At 41.8% G+C, this 19242-nt stretch overlaps 2 protein-coding genes across 5 annotated transcripts in view; both read left to right on the top strand.

Moving 5' to 3' along the window:
- Positions 1–19242, top strand: part of LOC122554162 (volume-regulated anion channel subunit LRRC8D-like) — an 80487-nt gene that overhangs the window by 3663 nt on the left and 57582 nt on the right. Inside the window, exon 1 of one of the 4 annotated variants that reach the window (XM_043698742.1) lies at positions 16594–16710. The exons of 1 other annotated variant lie outside the window; for it this stretch is intronic. The gene's annotated coding sequence lies outside the window, so the exon portion shown is untranslated. Of the gene's footprint in view, positions 1–16593; positions 16711–19242 lie in introns of those variants that run through there. 2 more of the 4 variants (XM_043698743.1, XM_043698744.1) reach the window with 2 other exon arrangements.
- The window catches only part of LOC122554163 (volume-regulated anion channel subunit LRRC8C-like), a 98179-nt gene continuing 95578 nt past the window's right edge, over positions 16642–19242 (top strand). Inside the window, exon 1 of the mRNA XM_043698747.1 lies at positions 16642–16710. The gene's annotated coding sequence lies outside the window, so the exon portion shown is untranslated. The remainder of the gene's footprint in view (positions 16711–19242) is intronic.

Raw genomic sequence — 19242 nt, forward strand, 5'->3', positions numbered from 1 at the left:
CATAGGTTCAGGGTGAGAGGGGAAAGATATAAAAGAGACCTAAGGGGCAACTATTTCACACAGAGGGTGGTACATGTATGGAATGAATTGCTAGAGGAAGTGGTGGAGGTTGGTACAATTGCAACATTTAAGAGGCATTTGGATGGATAAAGGAATAGGAAGGGTTTGGAGGGATATGGGCTGGCTGCTGGCAGGTGGGACTAGGTTGGGTTGGGATATCAGGTCGGCATGGACTGGTTGGACCAAAGGGTCTGTTTCCATGCTGTACATCTCTATGACTATATGATTTATTGCTTCTAAATGACAGTATGGAAGAAGAAAATTTTGAAAGGCAGTCATTATCTGGTGTATAAATAACTGGTAATACTGACAGTCCATGTACTTTTTTTTTATTGATGACTTCTAAGTGAAACAGCATCAATATTCAATCCACTTATGGTATAATGTGCTGCTTTAAGCCCTAAGCAACTAAAGTAACATTTGCCCCCTTCAGTTTCTGTTTCTAAAGTAACATTTTATTACCCTTAAGTGTGAGTATCATTTAGTTTTCATATGATACCCTTTGTGAAAGGAAACTATATTTCAAACAACTCCAGCATCCTATGCACTCTTGAGTTAGAACTTTGTTAGTGGTGAGTGCATCTGGTTAATCCTTACTTCTGGCCCTGACTCCTGTATTCCACAAATATGTTTTAAAAACCACTGTTTGACCATGTCTGACTCTGTGAAATTCTCTGTCAGCTGTTTGCAATCACAATAACTTTTTTTATGCTGATTTGCTATACCATCCACAATTCACTGAAATAAGCCAATAAGAATGAATTAAACCCTGTGTTTCTCAAAGAATTGATTGATTGATTGATTAAAAAGGGGAAGTGCAGATTGCAGAGACGGTGTAGGTAAGAGGCATTGGATACTTGTGATACTAATGAAATGTGGACGCTGAAATGGAGTGACAAGAAGGGACGAGATCAGGAACTAATACTCAGGTCAGTAAAAATTGTGGGAGCCGTATGGGGAATAGCTGAAAAGTCCTTGAAATAGTATCATTGTTTGTTGCAGAGACAGTGAAGAAATGTGATTGTGTGTAATGGACGTGGGATTGCCAGGAAGAAGAAGAGAAAGTCCTAAGGCCAGATTGAGAGATGTTGCGGCAAGAGGCTTAATGCAGTAGGATGTAAGTAGGAATGGTTAACTGCTGGGAGGAGAGCGAATAAGCAGAATTGAAGTAACCCCAAATAAAATGAAAGAAACAAAAAGTGGAATCATTTGACTTCATCAGATAGTTACTTGTCAAGGGTGTACAATGGCAACAAGTCTGCGCACTAATGCTTTTTAACTTTCTATAGAATTATTGATGCCAAAGAAACACCAACCAAATAGGCTTTTTTTCAGGTGCTTGGAAGGGTGAAAGGCTGGTGTAATTTTTTTTTAAAAAGAAGCTTAATACTTTTGTTTGCTAACTTTTGAGCCTTTGAGCTGTAAGGTAATAGACTTTAGAATAAGTGATATAAAAATATATATGGGTTTTGAATAAATAGCATATGTGTTTTGATCCATGTTTGAGAGGTTTAATTATTAACTTGTCAGTATTGAGACATGGTTTCATTTTACCTTGGGAATGATAGGATTTGGTGGCACTGGGTGAGTTTGATGAGCAGAGGTAAACATTGATGGGCATTAGTGTGCTTTCTGTTTAGAAGGATGAGTTTTTTTTTTGCTTGGGGTGGAAATACATAACTAGGGAAATTTGTGAGCAGTTTGGAGATGGCGTGGTTCACAGAATCGTAGAATTGTTACGGCACAGAAAGAGGCCACTCGATCCATTGTGACAACACTGGCTCTTCAAATGAGCATCATTACATCTTGTTCAACCTTCAGACTCAAATTCTGTAGTCGACATTCAGACATAAGGTTGAAGTTAAATGGATGAAACCATTTCTCACAGGGAAAGGAGTTAGTTTGAAACTGTTAGGAAATAGGTTATTTTAGTGTGACCAGAGGTGTTTGGTTAGAACTCTTGAATGTGATATTAATACTGAGAAAGCTTAAGCTCACTTGTATGACTAATCAAGGAAGAAGCTACCAAACAGAGACCAGGAATTGAAATAAACTGTTCAGTTGAACTTGTAAATTGTGCTTGCAAAGCAAGCAAACTCTGGTGTTTTGAATACTGTGACATAATGGTGTTGAGTTAAATGGGATTGTATTTTTACTATGTTCTAAATCTTTCTAATTGTGTTTATGGAGTTGTACAGCATGGAAACAGACCCTTCAGTTCATACCGACCATATATCCTAAATAACTCTAGTCCCATTTGCCAGCATTTGTCCCATGTTCCTCTAAACCCTTCCTATTCATATGCCCATCCAGATGCCTTTTAAATGTCATAATTGTTACCAGCCTCTACCCTTCCCTTTGGCAGCTCACTCCATACACGCACCACCCTCTGTGTGGTAAAAGTTGCCCCTTGTGTCCCTTTTAAACCTTTACCCTCTCACCTTAAACCTATGCCTCCTAGTCATGGTCTCCCCAGTCCTTGGAAAAAGACCTTGGCCATTCACCCAATCTATACCCCTCATGACTTTATAAAGTTGCCCTTCAGCATCTAATGCGCCAGGAAAAATATCCCTAGCCTAATAGCTTGGTTTATTCTCTATTTTATCTTTTTTGTAATGAATTTGTTTTTATTATTAAAACTAAATCTGCAGCATTCCATGCATGTGTTTCAGTAAAAGGCAATCTTGCTAAATGTTTAACAGTCATATCAAGCTAGATTTCAGTCTGGCTTCTGACCTGTCTGATGTAAGCTGGAATCATAATAGCATTCATTCCAGTTTTCACTAACGTATAGGTTTTGAATGCTGTAGGAATAATTTTCATTCCTTTGTGTTTTTGTAATAAATGTACCAGACAAATAGATGGAGGAACTGGGCTATGTTTCAATTCATCATGTTTTGTTTGTAGGCAGGGACCATTGTTGTGTCTGGTGGTCTCAAATGTTTATCGTGGCGCTGTACAAAATTCAACGAAACACAGATTTTGCAGCTGGGCTACTGATTTATTGAAATGTGATATCATAAGTAATAAGAGCAAGAGTAGGCCTTCCAATCCTCTGAGCCAGCCGCACCACTCACTAAAATATATGCCGATCATCTTCCTCATCAACTCGTTCCCTTGCCATATACTTTGATTATCTTTGTGTCTAAAAGTTGGTGGATCGTAATATTGAATGTGCTCAATGACTGCACACCCATAACCCTCTGGAATAGACATATGGGATGTGGGGGGGTTAATGGTAATGTCACTGGACTAGAGATCCAAAAAGCCGAGCTGATGTTTTGTGGCCGAGGATTCCAATCTCGCCTTGGAAGGTGGTTAATCTGGAATAAAAAAAAAACTGGCCTTTTATTTTTTAAAAAAAAAAATTGATTTTTATGGGATGTGACTTTGTTAGTTAGACCTGCATTTATTGTCCAGAGGGCAGTCAACCACTTTGCTGTGGGTCTGGAGTCATGTGTAGGCCAAATCAGGTAAGGATGGCAGTTTCCTTCCCTAAAGGACATTAGTGAATCAGATGTGTTTTTGCTGAAATCAACAATTGATTCATGTTAACTGTTAGACTCTTCAGTTCCAGATTTGTATTGAATTCAAATTCCACCATCTGCTGTGATGGGGTTTATACCCAGGTCTCCAGAACATTACCTGGGCTCTGAATTAGCAGTCCAGTGGTAATACTACTAGGTCATCACATCCCCTATGCCGAACCATGTTGATTATCATTAAAACCATCGGGTTCTCTAATGCCTTTCGAGTAAGGATGACTTATTTTCTTCTCTTGTCTGGCTTGCATGTAATTTCAGACAATGTGGTTGACTCTTGCCTAGCAATACCTACATCTAATACCTATATCTCACTAACAGATTTTTATAAACATTGTTTAAAATGATTTCCAGTGATTGCTAACCCCTTTGAACATAGCATTAGGGGCAAAAGTAGACCATTCAGCCCTTCATTTCTATTGTGCCGTTCAATAATATCGTCCCTGACTTCTTTTTGTTTTGATTCTACATGAAGTCCTACCCTGACTAACCTCTGATTCTCTTCGCTAATAAAAATACATCTACCTGTGCCTTACAAATAATCAATGACCCTGTTTCTGAGGCAGAGTTCCAAAGTCGCACAGAGGGGAGAAGAAATCCTCACTTTTTTTTGGCCTAACATAATGAAATCCCGCCCCCCCCTCCCAATTTTTAAAGTAGCATTTCCCACGATATGAACTGATCCACAAGTGTAAACATCCTTTCCATGTCAACCTTATCACGACATTCAGAATGTCATACATTTCAATCCCATCACCCCTCACACTTCTAAACTCAGCCCATATATTTATTAACTCATTTGAATCACTTGTGATACATTTATGTCCTTGCTTAATTTAGGAAAGGAACATTGCAGACGATATTTGAGATGTGGACTTACTAATGTCCTACACAATTGCCTTTCTTCAATCAAAACCAAAAGACCTGTAGATGCAGTAAATCGGGACCAAAACCAGAAATTGCTGGAGAAACTCAGCATCTGTAGAGAGAAATCAGAGTTAACCTTTCAGATCGAGTGACCCTTCCTCCAAATGCAGGAAGGGTCACTCGACCCGAAACATTAACTCTGATTTCTCTCTGATGCTGCCAGACCTGCTGAGTGTTTCCTGCAATTTCTGTTTTTGCACCTTTTCTTCAATGTTCAGTTTCTCTTGTAATAAAAGGCAGTGTTCCTAGCTACCTTAATCACTTGCAGTATTGGTGTACTAACTTTTCGTGGCTCGTGTAGTTGAACACCTGGATTCCTCTGCATCTCAGAAATTTGCAGCTGTTCCCTTTTATATAATGCACGACTTTTATTATGTTTCCTATCAAAGTCAGTAACTTCAAATTTTTTCACATGCTCCCTTCTGTGCACTCACGTTTGTCTGTATTGATCTGCATCCTTGTTCTGTTCACAAAATGTTTTCCTCTCTGTCTTTGTGTCTTCTGCAAATTTAGCCACCAGGCCTCAATCCTCTCATCGGAGTCATTGATAAAGCATTGAGGGCTCAACACAAACCCTTCCGGACCCAACTTGTTGCCTCCTGCTGATCTGAAAGAAAGACCCATTTGCTCTGTTCTTCTCTGCCATCCAGTCAATCCCAACTTACGCTCTGACATTACCCCCTTACACCACAAGCTTGTACTTTTGCACTTTCAGTGCAATCCTTGTCACTGTCTTCTGGAATTCTCAGTATATTATATCAGTGGGGCTCCTCTTTATCCACAGCATGCTCCTCCTTCAGAAAGTTTCAATAAATTGTTTAAACATTATTTTCCTTTCTCAAAACTATGCAGGTTTTTTTTTCCCAAGTGCTCAGTTGCACTGTCCTTAATCAATTTCTACCTTCTTCCCCCATAACAGATATTAAGATAATTGGCCTATACATTCCTGTTTCCTGCCTGCCTCCCTCCCTTCTTGAATGCTGTAAATGGGTTATATTTGCTATCAGAGATTTTCTCCTTAATCAATTTCTACCTTCTTCCCCCATAACAGATATTAAGATAATTGGCCTATACATTCCTGTTTCCTGCCTGCCTCCCTCCCTCCCTCCCTTATTGAATGCTGTAAATGGGTTATATTTGCTATCAGAGATTTTCTCTTCTTCATCATCCTGAATAGTTAATCTTTTATCCTTCTCAACACTCACTTCATGAAGCTCTACAAGGGTTTTATATGTCCCCAAACAGCAGGGAATATGAGCCCATTCTATTTAATCACTAGTCCTGGGATAACCCTTTCATTGTATCTTCTAGGTTTTGGATAAGGAGACCAGGATTCCATGTAATACTTTAAGATGTGATCTCATCAAATCGCTATATAACTGTCACCTTCATATTCTGACTCCCTTTCCATAAGACTAGCATATAATTTTGCATTCCTAATTGCTTGCTGTACAAATGTTTTCCTTGTGAACAACAATACCCAGATCCTTCTGCATACTGCCTATCCCTTTGGGGGTGGGGAAAAAACAATTATCTCCTCAAGTGCACTACTGAGAGTCCAAGCTTTAACTGGTTGGATGATACCAGAACCACAAACAACAAGAAAGTCGCTGCCTGTTTAGGCAAGTAAGCTTTATCAGTATATGTTTGTTGAACTTCAGCAGCATATCTTGGAATCCCTCTGCATTGGATACTGCTGGCTTATCTCTCAGCTTTTTTCAACAGTTGTACACCCATGGCCTGGTTGAGTGGTGGAAGGGTATGAGTGGCACAATGCTCCACACTCATCACCTCTGGAAAAGCAGGATAAGGCTATTGAGTTGGATTACCAATTGTGCTGGGAGCAGGTTTGAAAGGCTGAATAACCTACTGTTGCTCCTATTTCAGTGTAAAAACCTGTGAATGGATTTTGTTTTAGTAGTTTGTATTATTGACTCTTAATTTCTATGTGTGAGGGTTTGGGCTAGCCGAGAAAAACAAAGCTTGCAAAGGGAAAATGCCAGTGAAGTCAAAACCACATACAAAAAAAATTGAACGTTTATTTCTTTCTGAAATGTAAAACATTTCATATTTGAAGAAGTTGCAACTTAAACAATTGTTAGAATTGCAATTCCATAGATCATAGTGAACAGTGAATTTCAATTTAGGGCATTCGATTTCACAATTTTTTTTCAGTTAATAGGTTTTAAGCAACATTTTTCGAGGTAAGGTTTGAACTGACAAGAGCACAGCAGTAGAAACTGTGACTGTGTTGGGAAAACAAGCTTCCAGTTGTTACGTATTAAAAGATCTCTTTTGATCTCTGAAAATGGTGCGTGAGCTAAGCTGCTGTTTTGCTTGAAAGTGCAGTCTTCCGGTAACCAAATCAGGCAACAATATTCAAACAGTTGCTTGTTTGAATAAATACAGGAGTATTTTGGCACTGGTGCACTTTGACCAATGAATTTGTGTAATGAATAAATAAGTGGGCTATTCAAGGAGAAAAGGTCCAAATGCCATATTATTAATTTCACCATGAGGAGGCAAGTGAAATACTGAATTGTGACAGAAAAGATTGTTACAAATGGATTCTTTTGTTGTTGCTGCTTTGAAATGCAGGATAAATGCATGTACTCAGCTATGATTCACTGAGTTCCTGAAATCTTTGATGAAATTTCTAACATGGATTGGTGTTGGACTGATCAGGTAGGTTCCAATTTGTTTCATGGCCCCAGGCACATTAGCTCATCTCCACTAGTCTGGGTGGGAGGATGCAATTACTCTTGATGTCCATGTTTCTGTTTTGTGTGAGAGAGTGCAGTTTGTGAATGCAAAATGGCACTGTGCTATGATATTAAATAATTCCCTTAATGCTCACTGTCCATGTTCTCTTGAGCCATAGTTGCTTGCATGATGTCCTACAGGGTTAGAAGTGTTCATGGGCCTGTATTACACACTGAGGCATTGCTGCACAAAAGGAAAACTGAGGACACACCCTACCCTCCTCTGCATCTTTCCTGCTAGAGTCTGTAAACTGTATGTTTAGCTGGCATGGAAACCAAACAGTGACGTTCAACAGTGAGGTTGAGGCAAAGATGTGTGTTAAGGCAGCGCAGAACTTTATTTTATTCACTCAGTGTGGGTATCACTGGCTGGGCCAGTATTTATTGCCCATCCCTACCTTCCTTTTGAGAAGATGGTGGTGAACTCTTTCCTTGAACCGTTGCAGCCCATGTGTTATAGGGTGGACCTACAATGTCCTTGGGGAGAGAGCTCCAGGATTTTAAGTCAGAGACACTGAACAAATGCCGATTGATATTTCCAAGTCAGGATGGTGAATAGTTTGGAGGGGAACGTGTGGGTGGTGATGTTCCCATGTATCTGCTGACCTTTAATATTAGATGAATATGGTCGTGGGTTTGAAAAGTGCTGTCAAAGGAGTCTTAGCAAGACCAGCATGAGGCTGGGAGAAGTCGACATTTCGGATGTAACCCTTCGGACTGAGGGTGGGTGTAGGGGGGAGCTACCAATAAAGATGGTGGGGGAGTGCAAGGTGGTGAAGTGTGGATAGGTAGAGACGGGTCGAGGGTATGACCTAATTGACCAATGGGTGGAATGAATTCAGTAGATGGCTGGGAGGAATGGAAGGGAGGATGGAGGGACTAGAAAGGGAGTCGGGGATGGGAAGGGAAGTTATTTGAAATTGGAGAACTCCATGTTGAGTCGTCTGGCGGTAGGCTGCCCAGGCAGAGGATGAGGTGTTCTTCCTCCAATTTGCAGTTTGATTCGATGTGGCAATGGAAGTGGCTGAGGATGGTCATGTCGGAAAGGGAGTGGTTGGGGGAATTGAAATGGGCGGTGACTGGAAGGTCCAGTTGACCTTGTGGACCCAGCTGTGATGCTCGACGAAGTGTTCCCTAAGTTTACGTTCGGTGTCCCCGATGAAGAGAAGGCCAGGAGCACAAGATATAGTAAACTAGATTAGATTAGATTCCCTACAGTGTGGAAAAAGGCCCTTTGGCCCAACAAGTCCACACCGACCCTCCGAAGAGTAATCCACCCAGACCCATTTCCCTCTGACTAATGCACCTAACACTATATGGGCAATTTAGCATGGCCAATTTGCCAGACCTGCACATCTTTGGACTGTGGGAGGAAACCGGAGCACCCGGAGGAAACCCACACAGACACGGGGAGAATGTGCAAACTCCACACAAAGTCGTTCGAGGCTGGAATTGAACTTGGGACCCTGGTGCTGTGAGGCAGCAGTGCTAACTACTGAGTTACTGTGCCACCCAGGTTGGAAGAGAGGCAGGTGAACCTTCGTCTCACCTGGAAGGACAGTTTGGCGCCCTGCATGGAGATGAGGGGGTAGTGTACCAGCAGGTTTTGTATCTTTTCGGGTTGTAGGGGAAGGTACCTGGGGGTTCGGGGGGGGTGGGGTGGGATGCTGTCTGGTGGGGAGAGTGGCATGAACCAAGGATTGGCAAAAGGTTCTTTTGGAAGGCAGAGAGGGATGGGGAGGGGAAGATGTCCTTGGTGGTGGGGTCTAGTTGGAGTTGGAGTTGGCGGATGTATTTAAAGATGATGGGAGAGGTTCACCTGCCTCTCCAACCTAGTTTACTGTATCCAGTGCTCTCGATGTGGTCTTCTCTACATCGGGGAGACCAAACGTAAATGAAGGGAATATCTTGCTGAGCATCTCAACTGGGCCTGCAGGGGCTGACATGACCTCCCAGTGACCGCCCATTTTAATTCCTCCTCCTCCCTTTCCAACATGACCATCCTTGGCCTCCTCCATTGCCACAACGAATCAAACCGCAAATTGGAGGAAGAACACCTCCTCTTCCACCTGGACAGCCTACAACCTGACGGACTCAACATTGAGCTCTCCAGTTTCAAATAACCTCCCTTCCCATCCTCCGACTCCCTTCCCAGTCCCTCCGATCCCTTCCATTCTTCCCAGCTGCCAGCTGGATTCATTCCTCCCATTGACCAACCAGGTTGTACCCTCTGCCTGTCTTCATCTGTCTCCACTTTACCACCCTACCCCCGTCACCCCCTTTATCTGCAGCTCCCCCCACACTCACCCCCAGTCCTGAAGAAGGGTTACACTTGAAACATTGAGTTCTCTACCCCCTGATGCTGCCTGGCCTGCTGTGTTCTTCCAGCCTCTTGCCTGTCTATTTTGGATTCCAGTCTCTCTAGCCTAAAGAGTCTTGGCAGGTAGTGTATGTCATGCTGCTGTCCATGGATAATGGAGACAGAAGAAGTAATTATTTAGAGATTTTAAATTTGTTTAAATTGAATTGACTTGTGTGAATTGTCATTTCTGCTACTGATGTTGATTACAGTCTGTTCTGATATATCAAGTTAAAAATCACACAACACCAGGTTATAGTTCTGGTGTTGTGATTTTTTAACTTTGTACACCCCAGTCCAACACCGGCATCTCCAAATCCTGATATATCAAGTGATAGTTCCGTTCTCATGCGATCCTGCATTATAAGAAAACCGCGTAACAGCAGCACCATTTAAACCAATGGGACCGAAATCGCATTAGAGCAATACAAGTTACGCAAGTTAGCGTTCTACAAATAATGGTCTAAATTCTTCAATCGTATTATAGCCAATTCACATTGAAGAAACGCATGTTACAGCAGAGCCAACTGTATCTGGGAAATGTGGAAGCTGATGCAAAAAAACACCAAATGTCCTTGCCAATATCATTCCCCACCCTCTCCTTTTCCTCCCTCCCCATCCCCTTCCTCTTTCCTCCCTGCTCCATCTCTTCCTTTTTCCTCTCCCCTTTCCCAGCCACCATCTTCCTTTTCCTCTTTACCCCTCCATCACTTCCCTTTTCCTCCTCCCACCCCTATTGTCACATCAAAATTCCACCTCCCCCCCCCCCCCCCCCCCCCCCCCCCTCACTGCCAGATGGTGAGCTGTGGGCCTACATTCAAAATGATAAAGCTATGTGATCAGTATGTGGTATTAATAGCTGCTGGATATCTGAAATAAAATACAAGATGCATAGTAAAGTGTCCAACAAGTTGGACAGTCTTTTTAAACATGAGGCACATTTGAGTTCTAGCTGTACAGCCTCCAGGGTATCTAGACCTGCTGTGGAAATGAGGGCACTTTGCCTGTTGGACTGGTTGATGGGTGGGGCTGCTGTGTGGCGCCCTGTTGTGCAAAGAACAAAGAGGCAAAGGAAATAGGAAATCCTCAGTTTCCACCTCCCACATAGTGACTCAGAAGGAAGGTGAGAGACAAAAAACCTGCAGATGTTGGATTCCAAAGTAGACAGGCTGGAAGAACGCAGCAAGCCAGGCAGCTTCAGGAGGTGCACAAGTCGACGTTTCCGCTATCACCATTCTTCAGGATTGGGGTTGGGTGTGAGGGGAGCTGCAGTTAAAGGGGCAGGGTGGTGAAGTGGAGGTAGGTGACGACCGGGAGAGGGTACGACGTAGTTGGTTAATGGGAGCAATTAATCCAGTTGGTGGCAGGCACCAGTGGAAGGGATGGGGAGGGGCTGGGAAGGGAGGATATTTTAAATTGGAGAACTCAATGTTGAGTCCTCCATACTGTAGGCTGTCTGGTGGAAGATGAGGTGTGGTTTCTCTAATTTGTGGTGTGGTTCATCCCAGAATACATGAGACTGTGTTTAAAATGCAGGATATTTGGTCATCCTGATCTACTCTTCCCCACCATATGGCTTGTATCCCCTGTATCTGACGTATATAATTAGCGCCTGCTTTCTCAAAGGCCACTAAGATCGGGGAAATAAATGCTTTTGCAATGCACGTAGAACATGGAACAATATAGTACAGAACAGGCCCTTCAGCCCTCAATGTTGTGCTGACCTGTGAACTATTCTCGGCTCGTCCCCCTACACTATCCCATCATCCATGTCCTGTGAATTAATGTTTTTTTTTAAATAAATGTCCCTGTCAGGAGCAGACTGATTAATTTGGCATGTTACCAACAGGAGCAACCTTGTTTTAGCTAGCATTTATTGTCTATCCCTAATTGCCCAGAAGGCATTGTTGTAGGTCATGTATGCTGGATAAGGTAAAGATGGCAGCTTCCTTCCCTAAAGGACATTTCTGAATCAGATGGGTTGACAACGTTTTTGTGGCCACCCTAAGATTTTTAATTCCATATATTTATTGAATTCAATTTCCACCATCTGTTATAAATCTGAGTTCCCAGAACATTACCTGGATTAGTAGCTTACTGATAATACATCATCATCATGAGTGTTGTTGGAGCTGTACATAAATAGGGAGGATTCCATCACACTCCTGACTTGTGCCTTGTAGATGGTGGGCAGGATCTGGGGAGTTAGGAGGTGAGTTACATGCTGCAAACTTCCTAACTCCTGACCTGCTATTGTAGTTACGGTATTTTATAGCTTGTTCAGTTGTTTGCCTCTGTTCAGAGAAAACCCACTCGATGTTGACAGCAGGAAACATCCATGATGACCATGCCATTGAACATCAAGGGCCAATGGTTGGATTTTCTCTTAGTGGAGAAGGTCATTGCTTGCAACTTCTGTCACGCAAAAGTTCCTTGCTGTCGTCCAAGTCTTGGCTGCATTTGGATACGAATTGTTTCAATATATGAGCAGCCCTTAATTGTGCTGAACAATGTACAGTCATGAAGGTGACTGAAGCAGATTAAAATGATTGGGTTGGAACTCTGAGGAACTCCTGCAGTGATGTACCTGGAATGAGACTCCCAACACCCACAACTATCTAGTGTTGTGCAGGATATAACTCCAACTAATGGGGAGCTCTCTCTGCATTTACAGTTTCTTTCAGGAATCGTGATGCCACAGTCAGTCAAATTTGTGACAATGCTGGCACCTGAAGAGGTTATTTTGTCCTTTTTTTGTTTTGAGGAGAGGTTGTAAGGTAGAGGTAAGGAGCAGTCTCTAAGAAAATAAACAAGCAATTTTGAGGCCTTGGATTATTTTTAAAAAGTTAGAACATTGGAAGCAGACCAGGCTTTCTGGTGTTTTATTTCAGTTTTAAGCAGAAGCTTTGGTTCTTGTATGTGAGGATCTGTTTAAATTTGCATTTTTGCCAAGGGGTGTTTTTATGGGATGTTACTGTATTAGAGCAGTTACTGTGCCCATACAGTAATGGGTACTGTATCTATTATTCGGTCAAGTTTTCCAATAGTTAAGTTATTCTAAATTTCTCTCTCTTCTGTTTGTATTTTAACTATAGTGGTTAAATAAATTGTTTTGCTTAACATTGAGTAGTTTGACCAGACGCATTACATCTGGAACATGACACTTCACATCTACCAGTTAAAATAAGAAAAACTTAGGGTATAGGCTACCTTCTTAAAACATTTTGGGGGGGGTGGGGGGGGGGGGTCTAGTCTGGTATGGGTCCATAACAAATGTGATTCCTTGATTTCAAAAGCAGGCAGCCTAACCTCTCCCTCTTCAGCTATGTTATTTTGGCCGTGATGGGGTGAAGGTTGTAATGAGGCCAGGGGCTGAGTGCCCTAGCAGAACCTAAACTGGGCATTGATGAGTAGGTTGTTGCTGAGTAAGTGTCACTTGATAGCACTGCAGGCCTCGTCCATCATTTGGAGTAGACCAATGGGGTGGTAATTGATCTGTTTGGATTTATCATGCTTCTTGTTGGACAGGGCATTACTGGGTTGTTGTTGGAGTTCACCATCTGTACTGGAACAACTTGGTTAGGGGTGCGGCCAGTTCTGGAGCACAAATCTTCAGTACTGTTGCTGGAGCGTTGTCAGGGCCTGTTGCCTTTGCAGGGCCTTCAGCTGATTCTTGACGTTTTTATGCAGTGAACACAGGCTGGAGGATGGCATCTGTAACGCTGGGAACCTCTGGAGAAGACTGGAATGGATCATTTGTATGACAACCTTGGTGCAGAGCACTGGCTGGATGGTATAATTGTACTTTTCACCATTCAAGGACACAGTGAATTTTTACATTCTGGCTATTGGATTCTCTTGATGGTGAAAATGTGCATTGTCATATCTGATGTATTGGATGAGTGGTTTGTTCTTTGTTTGCCCTATAACTTTGCAAAATGTATTAATCCTCCAAATGGCAGAGGGATCCATGGCAGAAAGAGCTTGATTCTATGTAGAATCCATCAGGATCCACTGGATTTCTCAAAACACTCCATAGCCCTTGGAGCTCTTTTGAAATTGGTGCTTTTAATGACTGACTTTCATTAAACAGGTAAAAATTACAGAACACCAGGGTATTGTCCAACAGGTTTATTTGGAAGCACTAGCATTTGGAGTGCTGCTCCAGGTGAATGAAGGAGCGGCGCTCAGAAAGCTAGTGTGCTTCCAAATGAACCTGTTGGCCTATAACCTGGTGTTGTGTCATTTTTAACTATGTACATCCTAGTCCAACATTGGCACCTCCAAATCAATTTCATAAGCATTCATGTGATAATGACCAAATGAGTGTTAGCCTGATTTTACTGGAGAAAACAGCGCTGCATTTAGATCTCTTCAGCATAAGAAGAGCTTGTCTGTATGTTCTCAAGAGAGTCTCGGCTTTGATATTTATCTTGTCCGAAGGTTGGCACCTCTGACCATGTAGCATTCCCTCAGGACAGTACAGCACTGAGGTGTCATGGCAACTGATTCCAGACTTTGCCTGAGAGCCAAACCCCATTGAACCATAGTTAACACGTGAAGCGATGTTACCATGTGCCCTAAGTACAAAATGGTGCTTTAATTCGTTTCTGGATTTTCCCTTTTAATAGTTACCATTTCCACAGGCTTCCCTTTCTAAAATAAGGTTGTGGGTTTTTTGTGTAGGTCAGAAAGATTTGGGAAACTGAAACCATTCCCATTTGTGGAATTGTTAAATACTTCATCTTTATTGTTTTCTGTATCCTTCTGATGTCAGCAATGTTATTTATTTGGCTTTGGGAATGTTGGAACATTCTGCACAAATTTATTTTATAAATTTAGCTTTAGAGGATATTCTGGGCAGATGACCTTTGCTTTTGTTCAAATAGTGCCATAAGATTATTTTTAAAACCTACATGTGTACAGGGAGTAGAGGGCCTAAGTTTCATTATCTTTTACCAGGTCATACCTCCAGTGATGCAGCAATCTCTCTCTGCATTTCACTGTCAGCCAGGCGATTATATTTTTGAGCATCTGGAGTAGGAATTAAAACAACAATCCAAACAATTGGATTTGCAGTGCACAGAAAACTTGATGCCTGACCTGCAGTTAGTATCATGGCAAGTGCTGCAGGTGTAGGCAGGTGTTTCTTGAAGGTGAGAATCCTGTAAAGTAAATCTCAATGTTTGAAATGATGGTGACATAATCTTCACAGTGTAGTACTAACTGTATGTTCTGGAGCCCCCTTTCACGTATATTTGGTGAACCAGGTGCGGATTGATGATGTTTTGTCTTGGCAGCGTTCAAGGAAAGGCCAATTTTTTTTTTGTAAGCAGACTTGAAGAGTAGTTTGCAGATCCACAGCAGAGCAAGAAACAAGGCCACTTTCATCCACAAACTGTAAATCATAGAAATCTATGCTGATCACATATTAGCTTTTGCACTGAGATAGAATTTGTTTTCCAGCTAAATGATATTTCACACCAGAGGGTATGGGATTTTTGAGGTGAACAGCCACTGTGTAGTGTGTAAATAGTATGGAAGGTAATAGCTGGCCTTGTCTGATGCTGGTCCAGATTTTGAAGAGCTTTCTCTCAGCTATTTGTAGACCTATCCTCGTGAAGCAATTGTAAGGAAGGTTCTTGGACGTACAAAGCATTGGCGCAATTCTCCTCTCATCAGCAATCCTTTGGAGGGCCAGGATTGACGAAATTCACCAACAAATCAGCTCCACCATCTCTGGAAAGCAGTTGTTGTCCGCACACGCACACGCACCACAATACAGGTATCATCTACATACCATAGTGTTGGAATATATTCAGACACAGCTGAAGGGCCATTGGCCAAACACTGCTATCTGTAATCACTGTAACAAGGTCAGCCAGGTGGACCTCCTAGAAAACGAGTTCCCTGATTGAACTAGGTTAACAGCCTCAACTGGTGCCCTGGCTGGCTGACTGATTTTTAAAAAACAGGAGCGTCAGAGGGTCTGTTCACTCAGAGCTGGTTCTGAGGGAGCTGAATCAGTGTCAAGGTCTTTCCTCATGTATATAAAGGGTGACTTGGTGACTGGATACTGGCCTCTGTGGAGGTATTTCACTATCTTTCCTCAATCCAGCTTTGCAAGCTTTTGGGCAAAACTCCTGCAAAGTCAGTTACAAAGGACTGAACAGTGCTTTCCTTCTTTTCTTGCTTGCTTGCTTTCTTGCGCTCTCTCTCTCCCTCTCTCCCGGCACCACACTTCGCCTCGGCACAACCCTCCACACCAGCATTTCAAGGCAGGGTAAAGGAATGCCCTGTCCTGTAATTTACATTAGTGACTGAGAGGAACATGCCGTCTATTGTTCAGAATGTCACTAATTCATCCCGTGTTTGGATCAGCCTGCAGAGAAAAGTAATGAAAATGAAGCAAATCCTGCACACTCTGACTCTGCAGAACACCCTGACCAAGATATTCGTAGATTCTACTCTACCCTTCTGAAGTGGCCATTTCAAGTGCCCTGGCGGAAACCCTGGGTAGTTGAGAGACAGGCTCCAATTTAATATAAAATCATTGGCTATTAGTGATGAGCAGCAAAAACAGAAACCGCTGGAAACTGAGCAAGGATTACTCAACACAAAATGTTAACTCTGATTTCTCTCCACAGCTGCTGCCAGACCGCCTGAGTTTTTCCAGCAATTTCTGTTCTTGTGTCTGATTTACAGCATTCACAGATCTTCTGGTTTTTAATAATGGGTGGCATTTCGTTTGAAAGAAAAGTATGAGTAGAAATTTTCAAGTAATTTACTTTAAAATCTGTAACAGTTGTTGTCATCAAATGCCATACTAGTGAGAGGGAAATAAAAGTAAACATTTCCAACCAATGCTTTTCGATGGAATTGGGATTATGTAATCCAGTTTTTGTTTAGAGTTTTCTGGTTTCTTTTAGGTACCCTGCCCTCTGGCACAGCACTTTTGAACAAAAACACGCCTCTGCAGCTGTGTACCTATTTCAGAATGGGACAGACACTTTAACAACCTCATCTGGTGACGGTGAGCAGCAGTTGACCAGTTAACCAAGTAAGTTGACCACCTCTGAGTTTGTATGAAATGGAATTTAATGGTACTGCTGTATCTTTCACATTGTTTCATTATTACTTTATTGTAGCAGGGACTTCATATTATGGGGTGGGATCTTCCTTGTTATTTAACTAAAGTGTGTGAGAGACAGAGCCTATCCACAGCTCCTATAAACCAGGCCAATTCCCTGTTTGTGCACTTTTTTCTACTTCCTTTCTTCTATACATGGTCCCAGAGTCTGCATGTCATTTTTGCACACATCGTAACTGATTTGGACTAACCGGCAACTTTGACTCATTGCATCTAGCAGTTGACCTTGCTATCAACTTGCTTTCACAGCCATTGTCACATCATGAAGCTCTGTTCGACGTCCAATCTTCCTTAGCGTGTAGGAGCAATAAAAGGTATAAGTCAAGTGTCAGCCATTTTAATTCCTGGCTATGCTACACCACACCTGGCTTACTTGGAGCAATTCTGGCACAATGCCATGGGAAGAATAGAAACATGGAAAGTACGTAGAAGAGCTAGAATATATTGGCCTTTGGAAAGACTTAAACACTGTTTTACCAAAAGGATGCTGAGCTCTAGGGACTAAATTACAAAACAAAATTACCCAGCCAATGTTGCATTTCATGGAGTTTAGAAGAATGAGGTGATCTAAGTTCACAGTTAATCTGGCCAACCAATAAGAGATATTCTTGAATGACCAGAAAAAGCTTATGCCTAGCACTAGACCTTTTCAGGAGTGAAATGGAAAAACCTTTCTCTACACATGGGAGGGAGTATTTGGGAATACTCTTCCATAAATGGCAATTGTTGTTAATTTTTCAATCTGAGATTGATGGGCTGGTTTTAACTGAAAGTATTATGGAAATTGGACCATTTATTTGGATCTTGTCCTTGGGACTAAATGGGTCAGCTCCTGTTGATGGTCCTATGCTAATGTTGCATTCACTCGCTTGTTGTCCATAGTTAATTTCTGTGAAGAAATCACATTGATTATATTTAGCAACAGACCTGCGAGGAAAGGTATATGTGATGGATGAAAGGGTCAGTTGCAAAGTGAGGGGGATAGGAAACCAAGAATGATGGTCAATGGATTTTTTTTTTTAGGTTAGAGTAACACATGTCAGGGAGTTCCCCAGAGTTTGACATTGATACGGTTGCATTTCCTGATGTATCTTAATAAGCTAGACCTTGACAAGGAGGGGACAGTTCCAACCTTTTACAGGTTATGTGAAATTTGGTCACATTATAAAATGTGAGGGCAGGGTGGAACTCCAAAAAACCATCAACAAGTTGGTGGAGTTGGCAAATAGGTGGCAAATTAAGTTCATTGTGGAGAAGTGTGAGATGATGCATTTTGAAAGAGAATACTGTTCAGCTGGTTTTGCTATAATGTGGAGTTCTTCAACACTAATTGGCTCTAACGCAATTGAAGAATTTAGACTGTTATTTGTAGAATGCGAACTTTCCTTACCTGTATTGGCAATGATGCAATTCTGTCCCCATGGATTTAAATGGAATGGCTGTTGTGCGATTTTCTTATAATGTGAGATGGCACAAGAGCTAAACTATCATGTTACATCAGAACTGACTAAATGGAGAGACAATATAAAATAGGCGCTCCACTGCTTAAGGTGCAGGAGCAGAGGGACCTGGTTATATATGTGTATAGATCAGTGAAGGTAGTGGGACAGGTGGAGAGAGGTAGATAAAGCAGGCAGTATCCTGGGATTTATTGATAAGAGTGTAAAGCACAATAGCAACGAGGTAATGCTGAACATCTACAAGACACATTTTTGACTTCAGCTGGAGTATTGTGTACAGTTTAGGATGTCCCTCGGTAGGAAGGATGTGAATGCAATAGAGAGAGTGCTGAAAAGGTATACAAAAATAGTTGAGAAACTTCAGTTATGAGAGTCGATTGGAAAGTTTGGGTCTCTTCTTGAAGAGAAAATGACTTGATAGAAGTTCTCAAAATCAGGAGATTTGGATAGAGTAGATAGGGAGAAACTGGTCCCAGTAATAACAGGACTGATAACTGGAGGATACAGATTTTGAAGTGATTTGCAAATGCAACAAATGTGGTGGGGATGGCAGGGTGAGGAGAGAAAATTCCTTTTTCACACAGTATGTGGGCTGGGTATGGAATGCATTACCTTGAAGCCTTGTGGAGACAGATTCAGTTGAGACATTAAATGTTTCCAGTTAAATAATGTTTAAGGGTATGGGGTAAAGGCAGGAGATGGACAGTAAATGTAGATACAGTGGGCTGAATGACCACCCTTGCACTGTAATAAATTGCATTTTTTTTGCAACCTAAATATGCAATACCTGTCATCACCTGAGTGGCTAGTTGCTGTGAATGTATTCGAATTAAGCTTGTATAAGATGATTGAGAAAGGAATTTCTTCTGTAAAGGATTGCTTTTGGAATTGATGATGGGCTTTTACTTTAAGCTGTGTTTTGAAAGCTTTAAAATTACTACATAAGTAATGTGGTTTTTTTTTGTCCTTCCTTTTTGCATGA

Source organism: Chiloscyllium plagiosum, chromosome 11, assembly GCF_004010195.1.
Source record: "Chiloscyllium plagiosum isolate BGI_BamShark_2017 chromosome 11, ASM401019v2, whole genome shotgun sequence".
NCBI classification, from domain to species: Eukaryota; Metazoa; Chordata; class Chondrichthyes; order Orectolobiformes; family Hemiscylliidae; genus Chiloscyllium; species Chiloscyllium plagiosum.